This window comes from Xenopus laevis, chromosome 4L (genome assembly GCF_017654675.1).
Source record: "Xenopus laevis strain J_2021 chromosome 4L, Xenopus_laevis_v10.1, whole genome shotgun sequence".
Taxonomy (NCBI): Eukaryota; Metazoa; Chordata; class Amphibia; order Anura; family Pipidae; genus Xenopus; species Xenopus laevis.
This window is the reverse complement of record NC_054377.1, coordinates 60,471,512-60,488,597: the sequence shown is the minus strand read 5'-3', so window position 1 is coordinate 60,488,597 and position 17,086 is coordinate 60,471,512. Positions and strand designations below refer to the sequence as shown.

Here is a 17,086-nt window from a genome sequence, read left to right as displayed (position 1 = left end):
TACACGCATTTTTGTATATATATATATATATATATATGATTTAATAAAGTACCAATGTATCACAATGAGCTGTTCATTAGGATATCAATAACACCAACATGCATTAATCACGTTTTTCAGTTTCAAAGGGGAACTAACATATTGATTAAAAAACATCCCCTAAACTATAGTGAATGCTCAATAAATCCATATCACAAATGGTCATAATTTTTGTTTTAGTTCAACCTAAGATCCTTCTTGAAACAAGCTGACTTACTGACTGAGATAAAAGCTGGCTATGAACAAGTTCAGTTGCTGTCAGCAGGAAATAATCTTAAAGGAGCTCATTCAGTTATATCTCAAAAATGAGAACTACAAAAAAATGAGATATAGGGACCATAGGGTTAATATGCCCCTATGGCTTTAATTCTTTACCCTTCCTTATTTTCCCTAGTTGCTGGGCAAAAGCCCATGTATCTAGTTTACTTTAACCTATCCTCATTGGCTAAGAGGTATAATGATCACTTTCTGCCACACTCTAATATAGTTCTTGGAAAGGGGTGGATCTTCATCTTTGGCTGCTGGTGTCCTGATCAGCTGGTTGTTCCCATTGAGCCTGGGTACACCAAGGCCCAGTAAAGCCATTGCCCTGAAGGGACCAGTACCTTTAATGTCTGAGTTGGGGACCAGGGAACCCCATCAATGAGGTTAACTAGAGACAGGATTAGATCTGTTATAGTATTCTCTAGGAGAGTAAGATATAGAGAACATATAGCAAGAGCAGCTTTGTGCTCCATCAAGGATCTGTAGCAGACAGTAGCTTCCCAAGGCTCCTCCTAGATAACCTTTAGTGAAGGGACCACAGTGGATAGGGCGTCAGGCTTAGACTACTTCTCCTTGACCACTCCGCTGGGTGGGTTCCGGGCCACTTTCAAGGTACTGCTGCCTAATGGCAGCTGTCTCATCCATCTGTCCTAGTCTATGATATTATGTCTGCCTATACCTCATATGACTGTAAGTAAACCTGTGGGAAATTTGTCACAAGAATCTCCTGGCATCCATTTTTTCCTATTTTATTGCACAGTAGCCTGTAGTAGTTGTAGTTACACTACACCACATCTTCCACTTAGCATCAAATGTAACCCAAGCACTAACTGGACATTAACTGCTTTTGGTCTGCCTAGCACAAGTTAGCTTTACAGAGACTTATTTGGCAAATCAGGGTCAGAAACTAGGGGTAGGCAGAAGAGGCACATGTCTAGGGCCCAACACTTGGGGAGACACATAGCTCTTCTGTCTGTCTACCCCTAGTTCAGGGTCTTGGAAGATCACAAGATGGGCCTTTCGCCAATAGCAGTGGGGTGGGTTGAGATCGTCAGCAGCTTTGGACACACCCTCTGCTTGGCCTGGCACTTTAGCAAATAGATTTATAAAGCACCTAATACAGTATGGCTACGTTTATAGTGCCTGCTATTTTCCCTTTAATATAGATGCTAAACGTCCACAATCTTCAAGCAAAGGCACATCAGTTCATAGACAGGTTTTCCCTGAATCGTCAGAGACAATAATGCACAAGGAGCATGAAATCAGAGGCTAATGGTTGTGTAACAACTCTTCTAATATAGCCATAACAGGGACCCTAACAAACACCATAGTCTGCTTCAAAAAAGGGCTAAATGTATTACATATAATTAGAAATGGCGATACAGAGAGTTATCTGTTTGCTACTCAGTCCACTCTAATCTGTGATATAACTACAGTGGCCATATTTCTAGTGGGGGCACTATAAAGGGAAGGTTTACAAGGGCAGTATCAACTAGTGTAAAAGAACATGCCCCTTAAAGGGGTGCTTCACTTTAAATTAACTTTTAGTATGTTATAGAATGGCTAATTCAACTTCAATTGGTCTTTATTATTTATTTTTTGTTATATTTTTTTTAACTATTTGCCTCCTTCTTTTGACTCTTTCCAGTTTTCGAATGGGGGGGGGTCACGACCCCTCCTAAGAACAATTTCTTTGTAAGGCTACAAATGTATTGTTAGTGCTACTTTTTATTACTTGTCTTTCTGTTCAGATCCTCTCCTATTCATATTCCCATCACTTATTCAAATCCGTGCATGGTTGGTAGGGTAATTCAGACCCTAGCGACCATATAGCTGAAATTGCAAACTGGAGAATTGCTGAATGAATATCTAAATAACTCAAGCACCACAAATTGTCTCAAAATATCAATCTCTACGTCATACTAAAAATGAACACAAAGATGAACAACTCTTTCCTTTTCAGCTGTGTCGATGAGATAGTTCGTTTCTGGATGGTAAGTTTTGCTTGATGTAAAGTACAGATATGGGATATGTCAGATCTTCATGAAGTAAAGCCTACATGAACAGCTGGAGAATACATAAAGTGCAACTCTCAAGATGCCCATAAGAAGGTCCGTATGCTGTGTCAGAAGCTCTTTTTCTCTGATAGACGTGGAAGCCTGTAGAAGCTTTGTATAAATTCAAATCATTCCTTCTTTTTCCCTTTAATAATATTCACAGACTATTCTTGCATTTACCCCACCACCAACAGTATTATCTCAAACTGGTACTTCTACTATGCCCCCAGCCCTATCAATTAAACATTAGCTAGTGTAAAAATAACAATGCTCATATGTTGAAAGAGAAGCATCCCAGTCAGCCTGCAGACTAAACAAATTAGATCTAATAGAGCTGTTCAAATGACTGCTGATATTATAATATAAATTGGCACCTTGGCTCTTTCTGTCTAACCAAAGTAGCATTCTTTAGAGCTGAAGGATGCCATGATTAACTGATGGCTTTTCTTCCAGTAAAGCAAAATAAAAGCCAGCCTGTGTCTGAGGTCAGGGATTCCCTCACTCCGGCCGTCAGTTTCAGACAAAGCGGCTGCAAAAGGACTCTCAAAGGAGAAATCAACTTTATGTTGAAAACCGAGATTGCACAACATGTGGGATGTGGGAATGAGCAGTTAGTGTGGGATGACATCACAGGCTCTGATATATCTTCTGTCACCACAGACAGAAACAATATCTTCTTCTTTCCTTTCTTGTCATAAGGGACTTGACTGCTGCAACCTCTCTTAGTCATCACTAGATTTCCATAGGAAAAGCATTTGTGCAAGTCAATCGATTGTTCATTAACTGTGGTATCTTGGCACATTTTTGGCTCTTTCAGCACATGGAAAAATGTAGATACGTTAAGTGAGAGAGAATGGGCCGCTAAACAAATCCACTCATTTAGGAGCTATATTGCATAAAACACATGTTGAATGAGAATGAAAGGTCCACGTTTAGCTGAAGTGGTTCAAAGAGTGGCAACATTCGCTGTTAATCTTTACACTGTCCAACCCATAGCCTTCCAGCAGTTGCAAGTTAAGGTGGCCATAGACATAGAGATCCGCTCGTTTGCCGATATCTCCATATGAGCGGATCTCTCCCTGATAGGGCCTAGGGCCCAACGATCGGATCATAATGGATCCTACATGGGCGGCAGGATCACGGGACCTCATACACGCACAGATGCGGCCGCGATCCGATCGGGGTAGCCCGTCGGATGGCCCCACACAGGCCAATAAGCTGCCGACTCGGTCTGTTGGCAGCTTTTATCGGCCCGTGTATGGGGGCCTTTCGAGCTTTCAGCATTCTTTTGCAGCTAATAGCTGGGAGTTGTAGTTCTCAACAGATGCTGTTTGACATCTGTGCTGTAGACATTAACAAGAGGTCACAGGGAAGGTAGTAAATTACAGGCTGATTTTACACCACAGAACTTTTGTGATCAACCGTGGGCTTCCAGATGACTCAAAGACCCAGCCAGATGCTATAGTCTACATTAAGCAATGCCAACCTACTGACTCAATGAGCAAGCCACACCCGATTGGTAATAAGAAGATACAAATATACTTTGCCACATCTGAGAATATCATAATACACTTTAAAGTCTGTAGACATTGTAACGACGATGCGCTTGTAATAAAGATATTGCTTTGATGTGGCACTATATAGCTGATGATGCAGTGCCGGCTCAAACCTAGGCATTCAGCTTTGAAGGTCAACTAAAAGTCAGTATCATTCTGTAGGTGACATTAACATTAAAAATTGTCTACATGTGGGAATCTCTATAGGTCTGCAGAGAGTTCACTTGCGATACGGAATTATTCTTTAATTAGTTCAAGGCCTCAGTAAATGAAAGACCACTTACTAAACCAGCAATGTTAGATAGAAGGAGGAGGAGGAGGAGAAATGGAGCCTCCAGAAGACATGATATAAACCTGAAATAATGGACTCTATAAATTTCCTGCCAGCACTAATACACATGCAGATCAGGTTATATAGCTATAAATAATTTCTATTAATGCCGAGGTGAAGTCTAAGGCACGAACCATGTGTTCAGTACAGATTTACATAGGTTAGATTAACCTCAGTCTGGACATTTTAAATGTAGTAGACTGACGGCAAGATTAAATGGATCTCAAAAGCAATTTATTCTTCTGTGTGGCCAGGCCTTCCCCAGCCACTTTGGACACTTTTACTGAAGGAAACGTGATACATTGAGGTCAGCCATGAAAAAAGTGATCGCATTGAGCTGAGTCAACATCCCGAAGACCAGCTCGCTTTTTGTGTTTCCTTTAAAGTGCATTAGTTAAGTCACATGGTATCCAGAAAAATATGCAATGAGAGCACCACTAAGTACATTTCAGCTAGTTATTTCTGACATATTTGTTTTGGCAGATAGACATGGCAATTGAAGGATAGGTGTGGGATCTATTATCGAGAATTCTTAAGACTTGGATGTCTTTCGTGTACTTTGGCTCATCATTCTTGCAGTAGCGGAACTAGTGCTTGTATCCCACCCCAGCTAAAAATCTTCTAAAGGGCCCAGCGTACATAGCAACTCCCTGTCTCCTTCCCAGGACAACCCCCTACACCTTTGCTTGACTATCTGCTCAATGAGGCATGCGTAAAAAAATTCTTTTAGAGAGCGGTTGGTGGGGAGAGGGACAGTGGGGACGGGGGGGTCTGCTTCCTCTATTGTGGATACCTTATGGATAATGGGTTTCTGAATAATATCCAGTGGTGTAACTACTGGGGGAGCAGGGGGTGCGATTGACCCAGGGCCCCCTGGCAGATCGCTCCCCACTCTAGGCGGCTGCAGCCGTGCAAAAAATCGGCACAGAGGGGGGTGGGTGGAGCCCGGCCCGCACCCGGGTCTTTCCCCACCTAGTTACGTTACTGATTACATCCCATGCCTGTACAATATATATATATATATATATATATATATATATATATATATATATATATATAAGCCAATTTCTCAGGTACAATCATATTTAAAGGAGTAGTCCTCTTAAGATTCACTGTGCTGTGAAGTAGTTATTGATATTCTGAGCCAATTTGCCATTTAACCTTTTTTTTATTTTTTGTGTATTTTGAATTATTATTTGTATTTGTTCGGCAGCTCCACAGCAATTATCTAGTTGCTTGGGTTCAAGTTACCCTAGCAACCAGGTAATGATTTGAGTGAGAGACTGGAAAGGGGCAAATAATTTAAATACTATAAAAAAGGAAGATCAATTAAAGAACTGGACATTCATTAACATTCTAAAGGTGAACTACCCCTTTAACAAAGAAATACCTTAAAGGGGTTGTTCACCTTTGACATAACTTTTAGTAGGATGTAGAGAGTGATATTCTGAGACAATTTGCAATTGGTTTTCATTTTTTATTATTGAAGGTTTTTGAGTTATTTTGCTTTTTATTCAGCAGCTCTTCTGAATAAACTAGGGCCCAAATTCCCCTAGCAATCATGCATTGATTTGAATAAGAGACTGGAATATGAATAGGAGAGAGTCTGAATAGAAAGATCAGTAATAAAAAGTAACAATAACAATACATTTGTAGACTTACAGAGCATTTGTTTTTTTAGAAGGGGTCAGCGACGGCCATTTGAAAGCTGCAAAGACTCAGAAGAAAAAGACAAATAACTATAAAACTATACAAAATAAATAATGAAAACCAATTCAAAAGTTGCTTAGAATTGGTTGTTCTATAACATAATACAAGTTACCTTAAAGATGAACCTCCCCTTTAAGAAACTGCAGATTTAGGTAGTTTATGAATGCTGCAATGCCATGAATAGCTACTAATTAGAAATCCAATTAATGGTTAATGAGTCATTTACAAATGTAATTTTCAAACGCAAATCCTGATTTTTTGGTATTTGATCTGATTTTGTGGTATGAAACATCATTTACAATCTGCTGATCCAAAGCTATTTTAAGGGCTCTTATAGACGAGCGTTTGAAGCTGCGCTCACCTGAGATCCGTTTTTATGCGCTCAGTCGCAGGGGAGCACAGGAGTAGACGCATTCAGTTTTTTTCAATGGGGCTGTACTCACACAGGCGTCAAACGCAGGAAAAATGCAACATGTTGCGTCTCAACCAGCGTTCGGCGCCTACATGCGCCTGTGTGAGTACAGCCCCATTGAAAAAAACTGAATGCGTCTACTCCTGCGCTCCCTTGCGGCTGAACGCATAAAAACGGATCGCAGCTTCAAACGCTCGTCTGTAAGAGTCCTTAAAGTTTCGGTTACCCCCCAAACATGAAACTCCCAGAAACAATCTGGAACATCGTTAGTGCGACAGGAAATACAGTTTATTTTTGTGTCCACACGGGATAATGAAGATAGATTAGTATTTTGTTGTACCTTTCTGGAGACCTTGTGGCAGTCACATTATTTTCCTTGTGGTATAATGTAGCAATGGTGCAAAGCAGCAAGACAGTACTTGCAGATGAACTGGTCTTCTAGGAACAGAGAGACAGCGAGAGAGAATCAGTCAAGGCACTTTCAGTATCCCTTCTACAAACCCAGCTGGGTCTCTTGTTTCTTTCTCTGGAGATCATCTCACTAACAGTTCCCAAAACATACATACAAAAAAAGCAGCTATTTTGTTCTTTTATTAGGATGGCTAGATTTTCTAACATTTGGGTTTGTCCTGGATCTCATGACAATCAATTAGACATTTGTTGACTGCTTACCCTGGGTTACTCAATTGACTTTGGGCAAATTTTGCAGGGGCTTTTTCCCCCAGCTACTGCAGAGTATTTCAATCCCCTTTAAATCTTTTGCACTGGAGGAACAAGAATTAAAGTGGCCTGGCAGTAGTCACACATTCTAAAGGCACTCACATTTCCTGAATCACAGCCTATTACATTTCATGACATTTATGCTCTCTTATTTTATTCGGGAGAGGAAGGGGGCATTTTTTTGCCCCCATTTTCTACCAGATATTAATACAAGAATGACTCTGCCTTCTCCAGCAGTGGCAGTTCAGTGCCAACCCCACCATTTGCCCTTCTTGTTTATAGGGGAAATGTCTTAAACACGCACACACACAGTACTGAATGCTTGATATAAATGATTTATTAGAGCACTTCCTTAAACTAACATTTTTTTTACTGCTACCGAAAAATAGTTTTTGGCAGTTAATTTTAAATTAATGGCTGCAAACATATTGTTCTGTGGGAATGTAATGTGTGCAGCGTGAAAGCTTTAAGTAGATCAGCCAAGGTTATAGTATAAGGAAAGACCCATTACCTGGGTGATGCAAGCAAGCAAAAAGGTCAGTGCCCTTTTTAGGAAAAGTTGTACCAGCCCAACAAGAAAGGAATGCAGTGCAGTGCCATGGTAAGTAAGATGGCGGCATGGCACTGCTTTAATTTTTTCCCTGGACTGGCGCAGTTCTTACCACCAGGAAAAAAAACATACATTCATGGGGGGGGGGTGTCTAACATATTTGCACCGTATTCCCTAATGGGTCTTTCCTTGACCTTTAAGTCACTGACTCAGAGCATTAGGGGGTTGGTTGCAATTGTTTTTTCTTAGTCAGTTTCACTTTAATAATAACCCCCAGCCCACGTACAATCAACAGCTGTTATTTGTACTTTTACAGAGCTCATCTTCTGTTCCCCAGTAAAACACTACTTGCCAATAGATAAAAGATTTCCAAATTAATCTCCAAAGCCTAAACAAAGTTCCTCCTGGTCATACTGTAAGCTCATTATTTTACTAGTGTTAAGCATTTTGTAATAACTTGTACTGCAATTATAGTTATTACCTTATATTGAAATGATGATAAAGACACAACAAGCATTAATGCCCCAGCTATTGCAGGATTACAGCTGCCTGGATGCCCCAGCCACCAGCTGAAATCTGCTCGACAGCAGCCACACCAGGGTTGCCTATTCCTGCACCACTGTACATCCACTAGATGCTCTTCTGTCCATTTTATAAGGTTGTATTCCATCACTATTGCACAGTACTGTGCATTTCTACTGAAATAGTCTCTGTTTAGAGAAGCTAGGCCTTCTGTTTAGAAAGAAAAACAGCACAGGGTGACGCAGAAGGCACAAAATGTACAATGCTACTGCATAAATATATGTAGTGTAGTGGGAAGCACTATTGACACAAGCTGTACACTCTAAAGATGCGTAAATTCACTTGGTAAATAGACCCTTGTGTGCTCAAAAAACACCTCTCTCTACACCACTGATCTGTTTATACCCAACAATCTGCTCACAGTAAATTTGTATCAAAATGAAAATGATACACATACCGTGTGTGCAGGAGCTGGGCACGACTTACCTTTGCCAAACTGTTATCCATTTACTCTGCCATGGATTAACCCTTTGGGCCTTAGGAAGGCACCTGATGTCTGATCATCTCGCTTTGGACGTAGGATTAGGATAGCTTCTCAGTTAAGGGGTTAAACATCCAAGGCTAGAAGGAAACCCCAAGTGGATCAAGCAGGTTAAGTGTCAGCCAAAGGAAGACAGACGTCAACACTGTATATTCTTCCCAGCTGTAAAAACAAAGAGAGAAAAAAACTCTATGTAATTATGCATATTTATGTGTATATCTGTGCAGATATATTTTTATATCCCTTTTCTCTTAGCTTGTTTTTAATGGCTGTTGAACTGTTCTGCAGTGGCCGATCAGCATCACAAAGGCAGTGTAACAGTCATCAGGCTTCTGGAGGGCCACCATTGAACTAAAGTGTTTGATAAGAGGTAAAACAGCAGAGTGCAGTACCAGACTGAAGCCATTGAACTTCATCACTGCTATGCTTTAAGGCCAATATGTAAATGAGCTTCAGTGAACTGTGTATAATGAGCTTCTACTACCCTCTTGCATTAGTAAAAATAGAAGGGGGGTCATTATACAGTGAGAGAAAAACTGCCAGTTTTAGTTGACCTCACAAGAAGTCAGAATACAATAATAATGCGGTTGGTTTAAAAAGGGTAACATTCAGTAATACACTATCTAAACATTTCACAATGGGTAGTTCCCAATGAACTAGAAGCTAGTTAAAGGGGTGATTCGCCTTTAAGTTAACTTGTAGTATGTTATAGAACGGCTAATTCTAAGTTTTGGCCTTCACTTTTTCTTTCTTATAGTTTATGATGTTTTTGCCTTCTTCCGACTCCTTCCAGCTTTCAAATGGGGGACACCATCTGAAAACAGATGCCAGTCTCTTATTCAAATCAGTGCATGGTTGCTATGGTAATTTGGACCCTAGCAACTAGATTGCTCACATTGTAAACTGTACAGCTGCTAAATAAAAAGCTAAATAACTCAAAAACAACATTGCAAATTTTCTCAGACTATCACTCTCTATATAATGATAAAAGTTAACTCAAAGGTGAACAACAACCTTTAAGAATTATTGAACTAAATGTATATAGCTGTTCGGGATGAAGAAGGATACATGTGATGACTTTATTGGGAAACACTGCTCAAGACAGATATAAAGTAGTAATGGTACACAGCACAAATATAGAGGAGCAAAAGGAAGCAAAAATATTTCCCTGAATGGTGTTTTGACTGGTGAAATCCTGTGCAGTTCTTTACACCCAACACTGTCCTTTCAATATGAAATGAATCCTAATATATTGCCTGTAGGGTATCACACATAAATAAAAAAGTTGTGGTTTTCTTGGGTGTGTGTTTCTCCTAAGGTGACTGTCCCTGCTGCACAAAGTGCGGAGTCCATGTTTACTAAGGTCTCTAGAGCAGTGGTATGATGTGTGAGTGACCAGCAAAGCCAACAGAGTCCTGCAACCAATCAGTAGGGTTGTATGAAAGGCATCTTTATGCACTGAGGTTCATACATCCAGACTTGTTTGCTAATGACTTGTTATGTAACGCTAAAGCGAAGGTTACTATTTCTAATATAAAATCTGCTCTATTATCAAACGCCTTGTTAAAACAGCGAAAGGTCTAGGCCTTGACAAGACCTCATTATGTGTGCTGTTTTTCAGCAGGCTGAAGGAAGCAATCTTCTCATTTGCCTGTCGGTTGGCTGTGATCTGCCTCAGCAAGTAAATCCAGGAAGTCAAAAGTGCAATGAAAAATTGGTTTCTTGAAGTCAGACACAGAGAGGTTAACTAGCCCTGCAAATGTAATTTCCTCCGAACCATTTGCTTCCACTTACATTCCACTGAAACACTAGACTGTTGGCAAGCCGGAAAACATTGAGTTTCCGACTCTCTACGAAAATGACCAAATACAGAAATTTTGATGTGAAGGGAGGTATGAAATAATGGAAAATTCTTAGAACTAAAAGCTGGGTTTCATTGTCTTCGCTTAGGCCAAAAGAGCACCAGCATAAGCAGAATTTAACCCCTCTGTATGGGGTTAACACCCCAGTGAGAACCTTTCCTCCCTAGCCATTGCCTTCGTAAATCCCATAAGAAAATGTAGAGTAAAATCTGAGAAGAACTGAGTGCAAGACTATGGCATGGGCATATTCTCTAATGATCTCCTCCTTCCTAGTGCTAACAGGGCCCATACAGGTTCTAAGCCTCATTGCACCTACACTAGTCACACTATGGCTATAGCTGCCCTTTTGTCTTCTGATAATGTGACAAATGCTGTCGCCATTCTTATTTTCTTGAAAATATAGCTCTTGCAGATGATTAATATGAAAGGTCATGGATGGTGTAAAGGAAGCACATAGAACTATTCCATCGCCTATGCCTATGTCATGCATGCCATTGCTGGCTTTCATATGGCTTTAATAATAAGTGGCTTTTACAGGTGTCAGCAGGTCTAACTGGTGTCAGAAAGGACTTTCATGTTTTCCTTCCAGGTACCTAAATGACTACACAAGAGCACTACCCTTGGCTAAATGCCAAGCTGTCTACAGAAACTCAGTGACTTAATAGATGAGATAGACTACAGAATAAAATGAAGACCAGTATTCAGATTGCCACCTAGCTGGTATTTTTACCATGCCAACTTCTTAAAATGATAACAGTCACCCATGTTATTACATAAAAAGAATTTTAATAGAGATTTGAATTTGAGCATTATTTTTCCAGAAAATGAGGCAACCTTAATCCTTAGTCATGCACTGTTGGTCTGGTAGGGTAACTGTTCACATTTATATCCAGATAATATTTGAAACCATACTTGGGCACCTCTAAAACTCTTGTGTTGAAGGCTTGGTGTAATAATCAATGGATCATACAATATATATGCCTTAAGAAATATCCAAAATAAGCCATAAATTTGAGTTACAGTATCTGTAATTAGGCATAAATATTCATATTGTTATTTTTTGGAGTTACCTGTAAGTACGCACATACTTCTAATGTTTGAAATAGTTTTTTTTTAACTGTTCCACTGTGCCGAGACTGATGATCTTGAATATTTAGTGGTATAGGATTTATAAGCTAGGGCTATAAATATACGGAATTATCTCTGATTTATTAGGGTGCTGAACAGTACAGCTCCCATTGTTTTTTCTGCAAGTAGAACAAGGCGTATAGTGCTGTAAATCAAAATTAGTGTTGCTACATACAACATTGCATGTATAAACATTCAGTAGTATCATTTACATTGGTGCTCTTCAGCTTTAATGTAGTAAGACATAGGCCTTGCTCATGGTGGCTTTTCTGTTTATAAAAGTATGATTTCATAAAAGCTATAGACTCACTAGATAGAAAAAAATGGCATTTTTATGTAAGCAAATGAGATGTTAAAACATACAGTTTAATTTTTTAACACAATGCATTGTGTCAGGAGTGCAAAAGGAGTTCACAACGTGAGCTGGCGCTTTACAAGCTCAATGCTGCATTAGGGAGGAAACGGACAATAAATGACTGCATTGACTTTCAAAGCTTCTATCTCATTTGATTCAAAATAATAGAAAATAAAACATCTGTCCAAACATCCTGGAAGTAAGGAGCACGGTTCTTATTGGCCCTAGTTTGGCTTTGTCCATATGCCTTACATTAGAGGCAATAACCCACGTATTACTTTCCATCTGTGGAAGTCTCCGTCCATGGATCTAGCACAAAATAATGCATATTTTCTGCCAGAAGAGACATGAATGGAGACCAGATTCTTACCCTTGCTCTAAATATGTTAGATGATAATAGAATTGCCACACTTTCCTGCAGTACTTATATATCAGATACACTCTTCCTTGTAAAGAGCTTGATCTTTGTTTCTTTCTTAAGTTCTTGCCTCAGATCAAAATGGGTCAGATCAAAGCAGCACTGTATACATGTGATGATCTAGTGGCCTACACATACTTATGACTGAAGTCATTGGAAGACTTTCTTCTCCTCAGTGTGGAATTTCACAATTTCATCTAGATATTAGTTATCTTATTAGTATACAAAGAGAACTGTGTAATATTATCTAGACCAGTGATCCCTAACCAGCAACATGTTCCTCACCAACCCCTTTAATGTTGACATCAGTGGCCTCAAAGCAGGTCCTTATTGTTGAATTCCTGGCAACCAGGAACAGTTTTCATGCTTGTGTTGCGCCCCAACTCTTTTTCTGATTGTTACTCATGGGTAAGAAAAGTTGGGGACCCCCCCAACCTAGACCTTTCGATTTTGGCCACTATGGCACTGTGAACACTTCCAATGTCATTTTATTCTTTTCAGTCACTCCACAAGTCTACAGTGAATCTTCACTACAACCTAAATGTTGAACGTTTGCATTTGTTGTCCATGGCCAATTTGCCCATCTAAAGCAAAAACTTTATTTTTTAATGTAATATCCTCATATTGGCACAAGTGACATCACTTGAAACTAATTGGGATTGATGATATCATTGTGCACAGTTTACTGGCTATACATGTATTGTACATATATAATCAAGTATTTCAGCTGTGCTTCCTTACAAACGAATGCTAGAAAACCAAGTTCATATATACTAGTAATACAGTTAGCATTCCAAAATTTCTCCAAAAAAACCCAGCACCAGTACTGTTTTAGCTCTTCATAAGAACTCCTAGAATAACAAAAGAAGTCCTAGAATAAACCCTCTGGCCAAATCTATCTGATAGTTACAGGTAGTTTATACGGCAAGTTTTTAGACGAGGTGCAGTCTAGCATACACTCAAGTAACAAGGAGACAGAGCCATAGGAAATTCAGTGAAACAGTGCCCCCAAATTTCAAAGGGTCATATATATATATATATATATATATATATATATATATATATATATATATATATATATATATATATATATATATATATATATATATATATATTGCTTCCAATAAGGATTCATTTTATCTTAGTTTGGATCAAGTACAAGGTACTGTTTTATTATTACAGTGAAAAAAAGGAATCATTTTTCAATGTCTGGATTATTTGGATAAAATGGAGTCTATGGGACTCCATGTATAGGTATAGGAGTATGAAAAGCCATACACAATATTTGTTGTTTTTGGAATCCAAATCTGTTTACTATAATGAGTTGGCAGAACTGTTCAATGACACTAACAGGAAAATATACCTGATTCAAAAACAGGATGAGTAGGACTCATTCACAGCATTCTACCCATATTTCAGTAAAACAGTGCTGCCTCTGGAGTACTATTTCTCTGTATTTTAGTTTATACAAATGAGTGAGATTGGTCACTGCAAGAGCAACTAGGTAAAGGTTGGCCATAGACGTTACAATCATTCTTGGACAAGATGTTTCCAAGAACGATTGTTCGTTTCAATACACACGAGTAGATCTAAATTGTCAGATATACAGGTAGTAACAATAGAATTCTACCTGTATCTGATGCGATTCAGCGCTAACAATGGCCAATGTTTGGGTTCCTTAAAAGGCACCCGATCAAAATTTTCCGTCCAGCCTGATCGACAAGTCGACCGATATCTAAGTCTTCTGCTGATATCAGTCGGCTCTTTTCCCACCATACACGCACTGAATATCATAGAAAAATTAGTTTCATACGATATTAACTGTGCGTCTATGGCCACCTTAAGATCCCATGGAACAGGAGCCTCTGGTGGCCAACACGATAATGGAAATTTGAGAAAGTGCATGTTAACTTTTATTAGTTCACTCTTTTACACTTCACAAGAAAAAAATATACAGTATATATGTATTTTTTTTAATATTTCTAAGCTGATCAGTATAATATCCCTTTTAACTAGCCGGATACTCATACACATATCGTCCTCCTATCTGAGACTGATGTTATCTGGAAATTCAGATCTAGTATCACTTTTAGGTTTTAAAATTTAGCAGAAGGAAAACGCAACACTTTAGAAACAATATATAGGCTGGGTGTTCCTTCTAGCAGCTAATGGGTTACTGTCTACTCACTTTTAATTTTAATGGTTTGAATCCCGGGTGGATCATTTACGAAAGAACAGACTTTCTTACTAAAACACACCACATATAAAAAACAGATGCCATTTATACAGTTACAAATCAGTCCAGAAGGCTGACGGGGATTTGCTGCAGGATCAGAGAATGGCACAAGCTTCATCTCATAGAGGCTACTGTTGGGAATCCCTTCAGTAAGCAGATAGAAATTTCCAGAACAGCTACTGTAATTATCAAAGGAATAAGATGTTTGACTACCGGCCCAAAATTTATCCGCAAGCTCAGTTGAAAAGTATCTCCACTTCTGCTATGTTTTAATTGTAAAGCTTGGGAAAACAAAGATGGGGCAGCCCCCCTCGGAACGTGCTGTTCTTTCACAAAGGGAAAAAAAAACCTCAGTATGAACATTAATCTCCACACAATTCCCCACTCTACCGAGTCCTAGAGAAAACAAAAACAGATTTCCCAGACCTTGTGAGACTATGTGGAAAGGCCCCTGTCCCTTCTGTTGTTTGTTTAATGATATTTGGAAATATTTCACAATATCACTGATAATGTATTTGAAGAGGCCCCAACCATAAAAAGGGAAGTTCTCATTGTGTGCATGCGCGGATTAGCATTCGTTCACGCAAGCGTGAAATGGAGCGCGGAATAGAATTTGTGCATGCATGCACAAAATGAATCATGCGAATGTGTGAAATGGACCATGCATGCACGAAATGGACCATGCGCAGAAGCTCAATAGCCAAAAATATAGCAGCGACAGTCAGGGAGAGAGGGAACTGGACATGGGGTAGGCGACAGAGAAGGTATGTGCCTGGCGCCACCTCAGTTTTGTGCCCTAGGCACGTGCCTACTTTGCCTACCCCTATTTCCGGCCCTGTTGAGCAGTATATAGAGCCCTCCGACTGTGCTTCCCCGATTGATATTTGGCTGAATGGATCGAGGATCGCATAGGTTCGTTGATGCAGTCTGCCTGTATTTCAGCATTGTGATCCAATCGTTGGGGCCTTGGCCTACCATCAGATCTGCCTGATAGCTCCCACCTCAAGGTGGCCATATCAGGGAGAGAGCCACTTGTTTAGCAGATCTCTGCATGTATGGCCACCTTAAGAAATACTTAATCCTTATTGGATGTAAAACAGTCCCGTTGGGTTTATTTAATTTTTTTTAGTAGACAAAGTATGGAGATCAAAATTATGGAAAGATCCCTTATCCAGAAAACCCCAGGTCCCGAGCATTCCGGATAATAGATCCCATAGCTATATTTAGGGACAGATTTTGGCAGCCATGTCTACAGTCATAATAATAATTAACATGGAAGGTTTGACTTCTCTGTTTTAATAAGGAAATGTTCAGTAGAACATCAGGATACACAACACACCCCTATTGATAATATAATAAATACATTATCCATAGGAATTGACCAACATTTGCTTAGAAATAATTAGGCATGTGTTGCAGTGCCCAACCAGCAAGCCATGGAACATTCTGTGGGCAGAGTTCATGCTTGCATGCTCTTAACTGTTTTACTATTCAGCTCATTAGTTTTAACAGGAGATGCGATGTTACCCTACTAAGCCATGCTTTTTTGGCATGAGGTGGCACCAACGTGAAACAAAGCCCTTCTGCTGTGAATATTCTCTTGTCCACATTGAAACCATGTTGTACATATTTCTAGCTGAAAACAGAAGTCCTTTGATGCCGCAAATTCTTTTCGTTGGTTGCACCTCTGTAACACAGCCAGCAACCCCCTGCACAGACTCACACTGTTCTGCTAATGTGTGGTTTGATATCCAGTGAGAGTCATTTTGTACATATGCATACTATATACTGTTTGTGTTTCTACCAACCAGGTGACAGGGATTTCTTGAGATCTGGGCATACCACAGCCTGCCTCTAAAGTTTGCCCGCACATGGCTTTTAGAAAGCAATGGTTTCAGCGTGTTCGTCCACTGCCAAGATCTGCAAAGCTTTCCTGTAATGTACCCTGACATTTCAGATTAACGGCTCTATCTATAGCTATTCATGGCAGCTATAAAACAAGCTTCTGTTTATTTGTCCTGGCTCAGATTCCCATAATCAGAAGCTGTGCTTAAAGTATAGTATATGTGTGGTATGATAACAATATTTTCATACAGCATTTATCTGCCTTCTAGTTCACGGACGCAGTCTTAGCACACCGCAGATATGCAGTGATCCTTATTGTAACCATATGGACAACACTTTTTAAAGGCCCACAGTGTTAACAGATAATAAGATAACTTACTTGACTTGATCTCTAATATAACATGGGATAATCTGTAGCACAACCATCTGGCCTCTTTAAAATCCACATGCGTGCAGCTCCGCCTTCAATTGCTGCAAAGCCATAAAGCATACACTACATGGCATGAAAGCAAATAATAGTTAAACACCATCACTTGTGTT

At 39.6% G+C, this 17,086-nt stretch overlaps 1 protein-coding gene across 3 annotated transcripts in view; it reads right to left on the bottom strand.

Annotated features, from left to right (window-relative positions):
* znf469.L (zinc finger protein 469 L homeolog) overlaps nt 1-17,086 on the bottom strand; it is a 97,042-nt gene that overhangs the window by 51,135 nt on the left and 28,821 nt on the right. The window contains exons 2-3 of one of the 3 annotated variants that reach the window (XM_018257991.2): nt 8,619-8,864; nt 6,710-6,807 (exon numbers count right to left, since the gene is read on the bottom strand). The gene's annotated coding sequence lies outside the window, so the exon portion shown is untranslated. The remainder of the gene's footprint in view (nt 1-6,709; nt 6,808-8,618; nt 8,865-17,086) is intronic. The other 2 variants (XM_018257990.2, XM_041590207.1) reach the window with 2 other exon arrangements.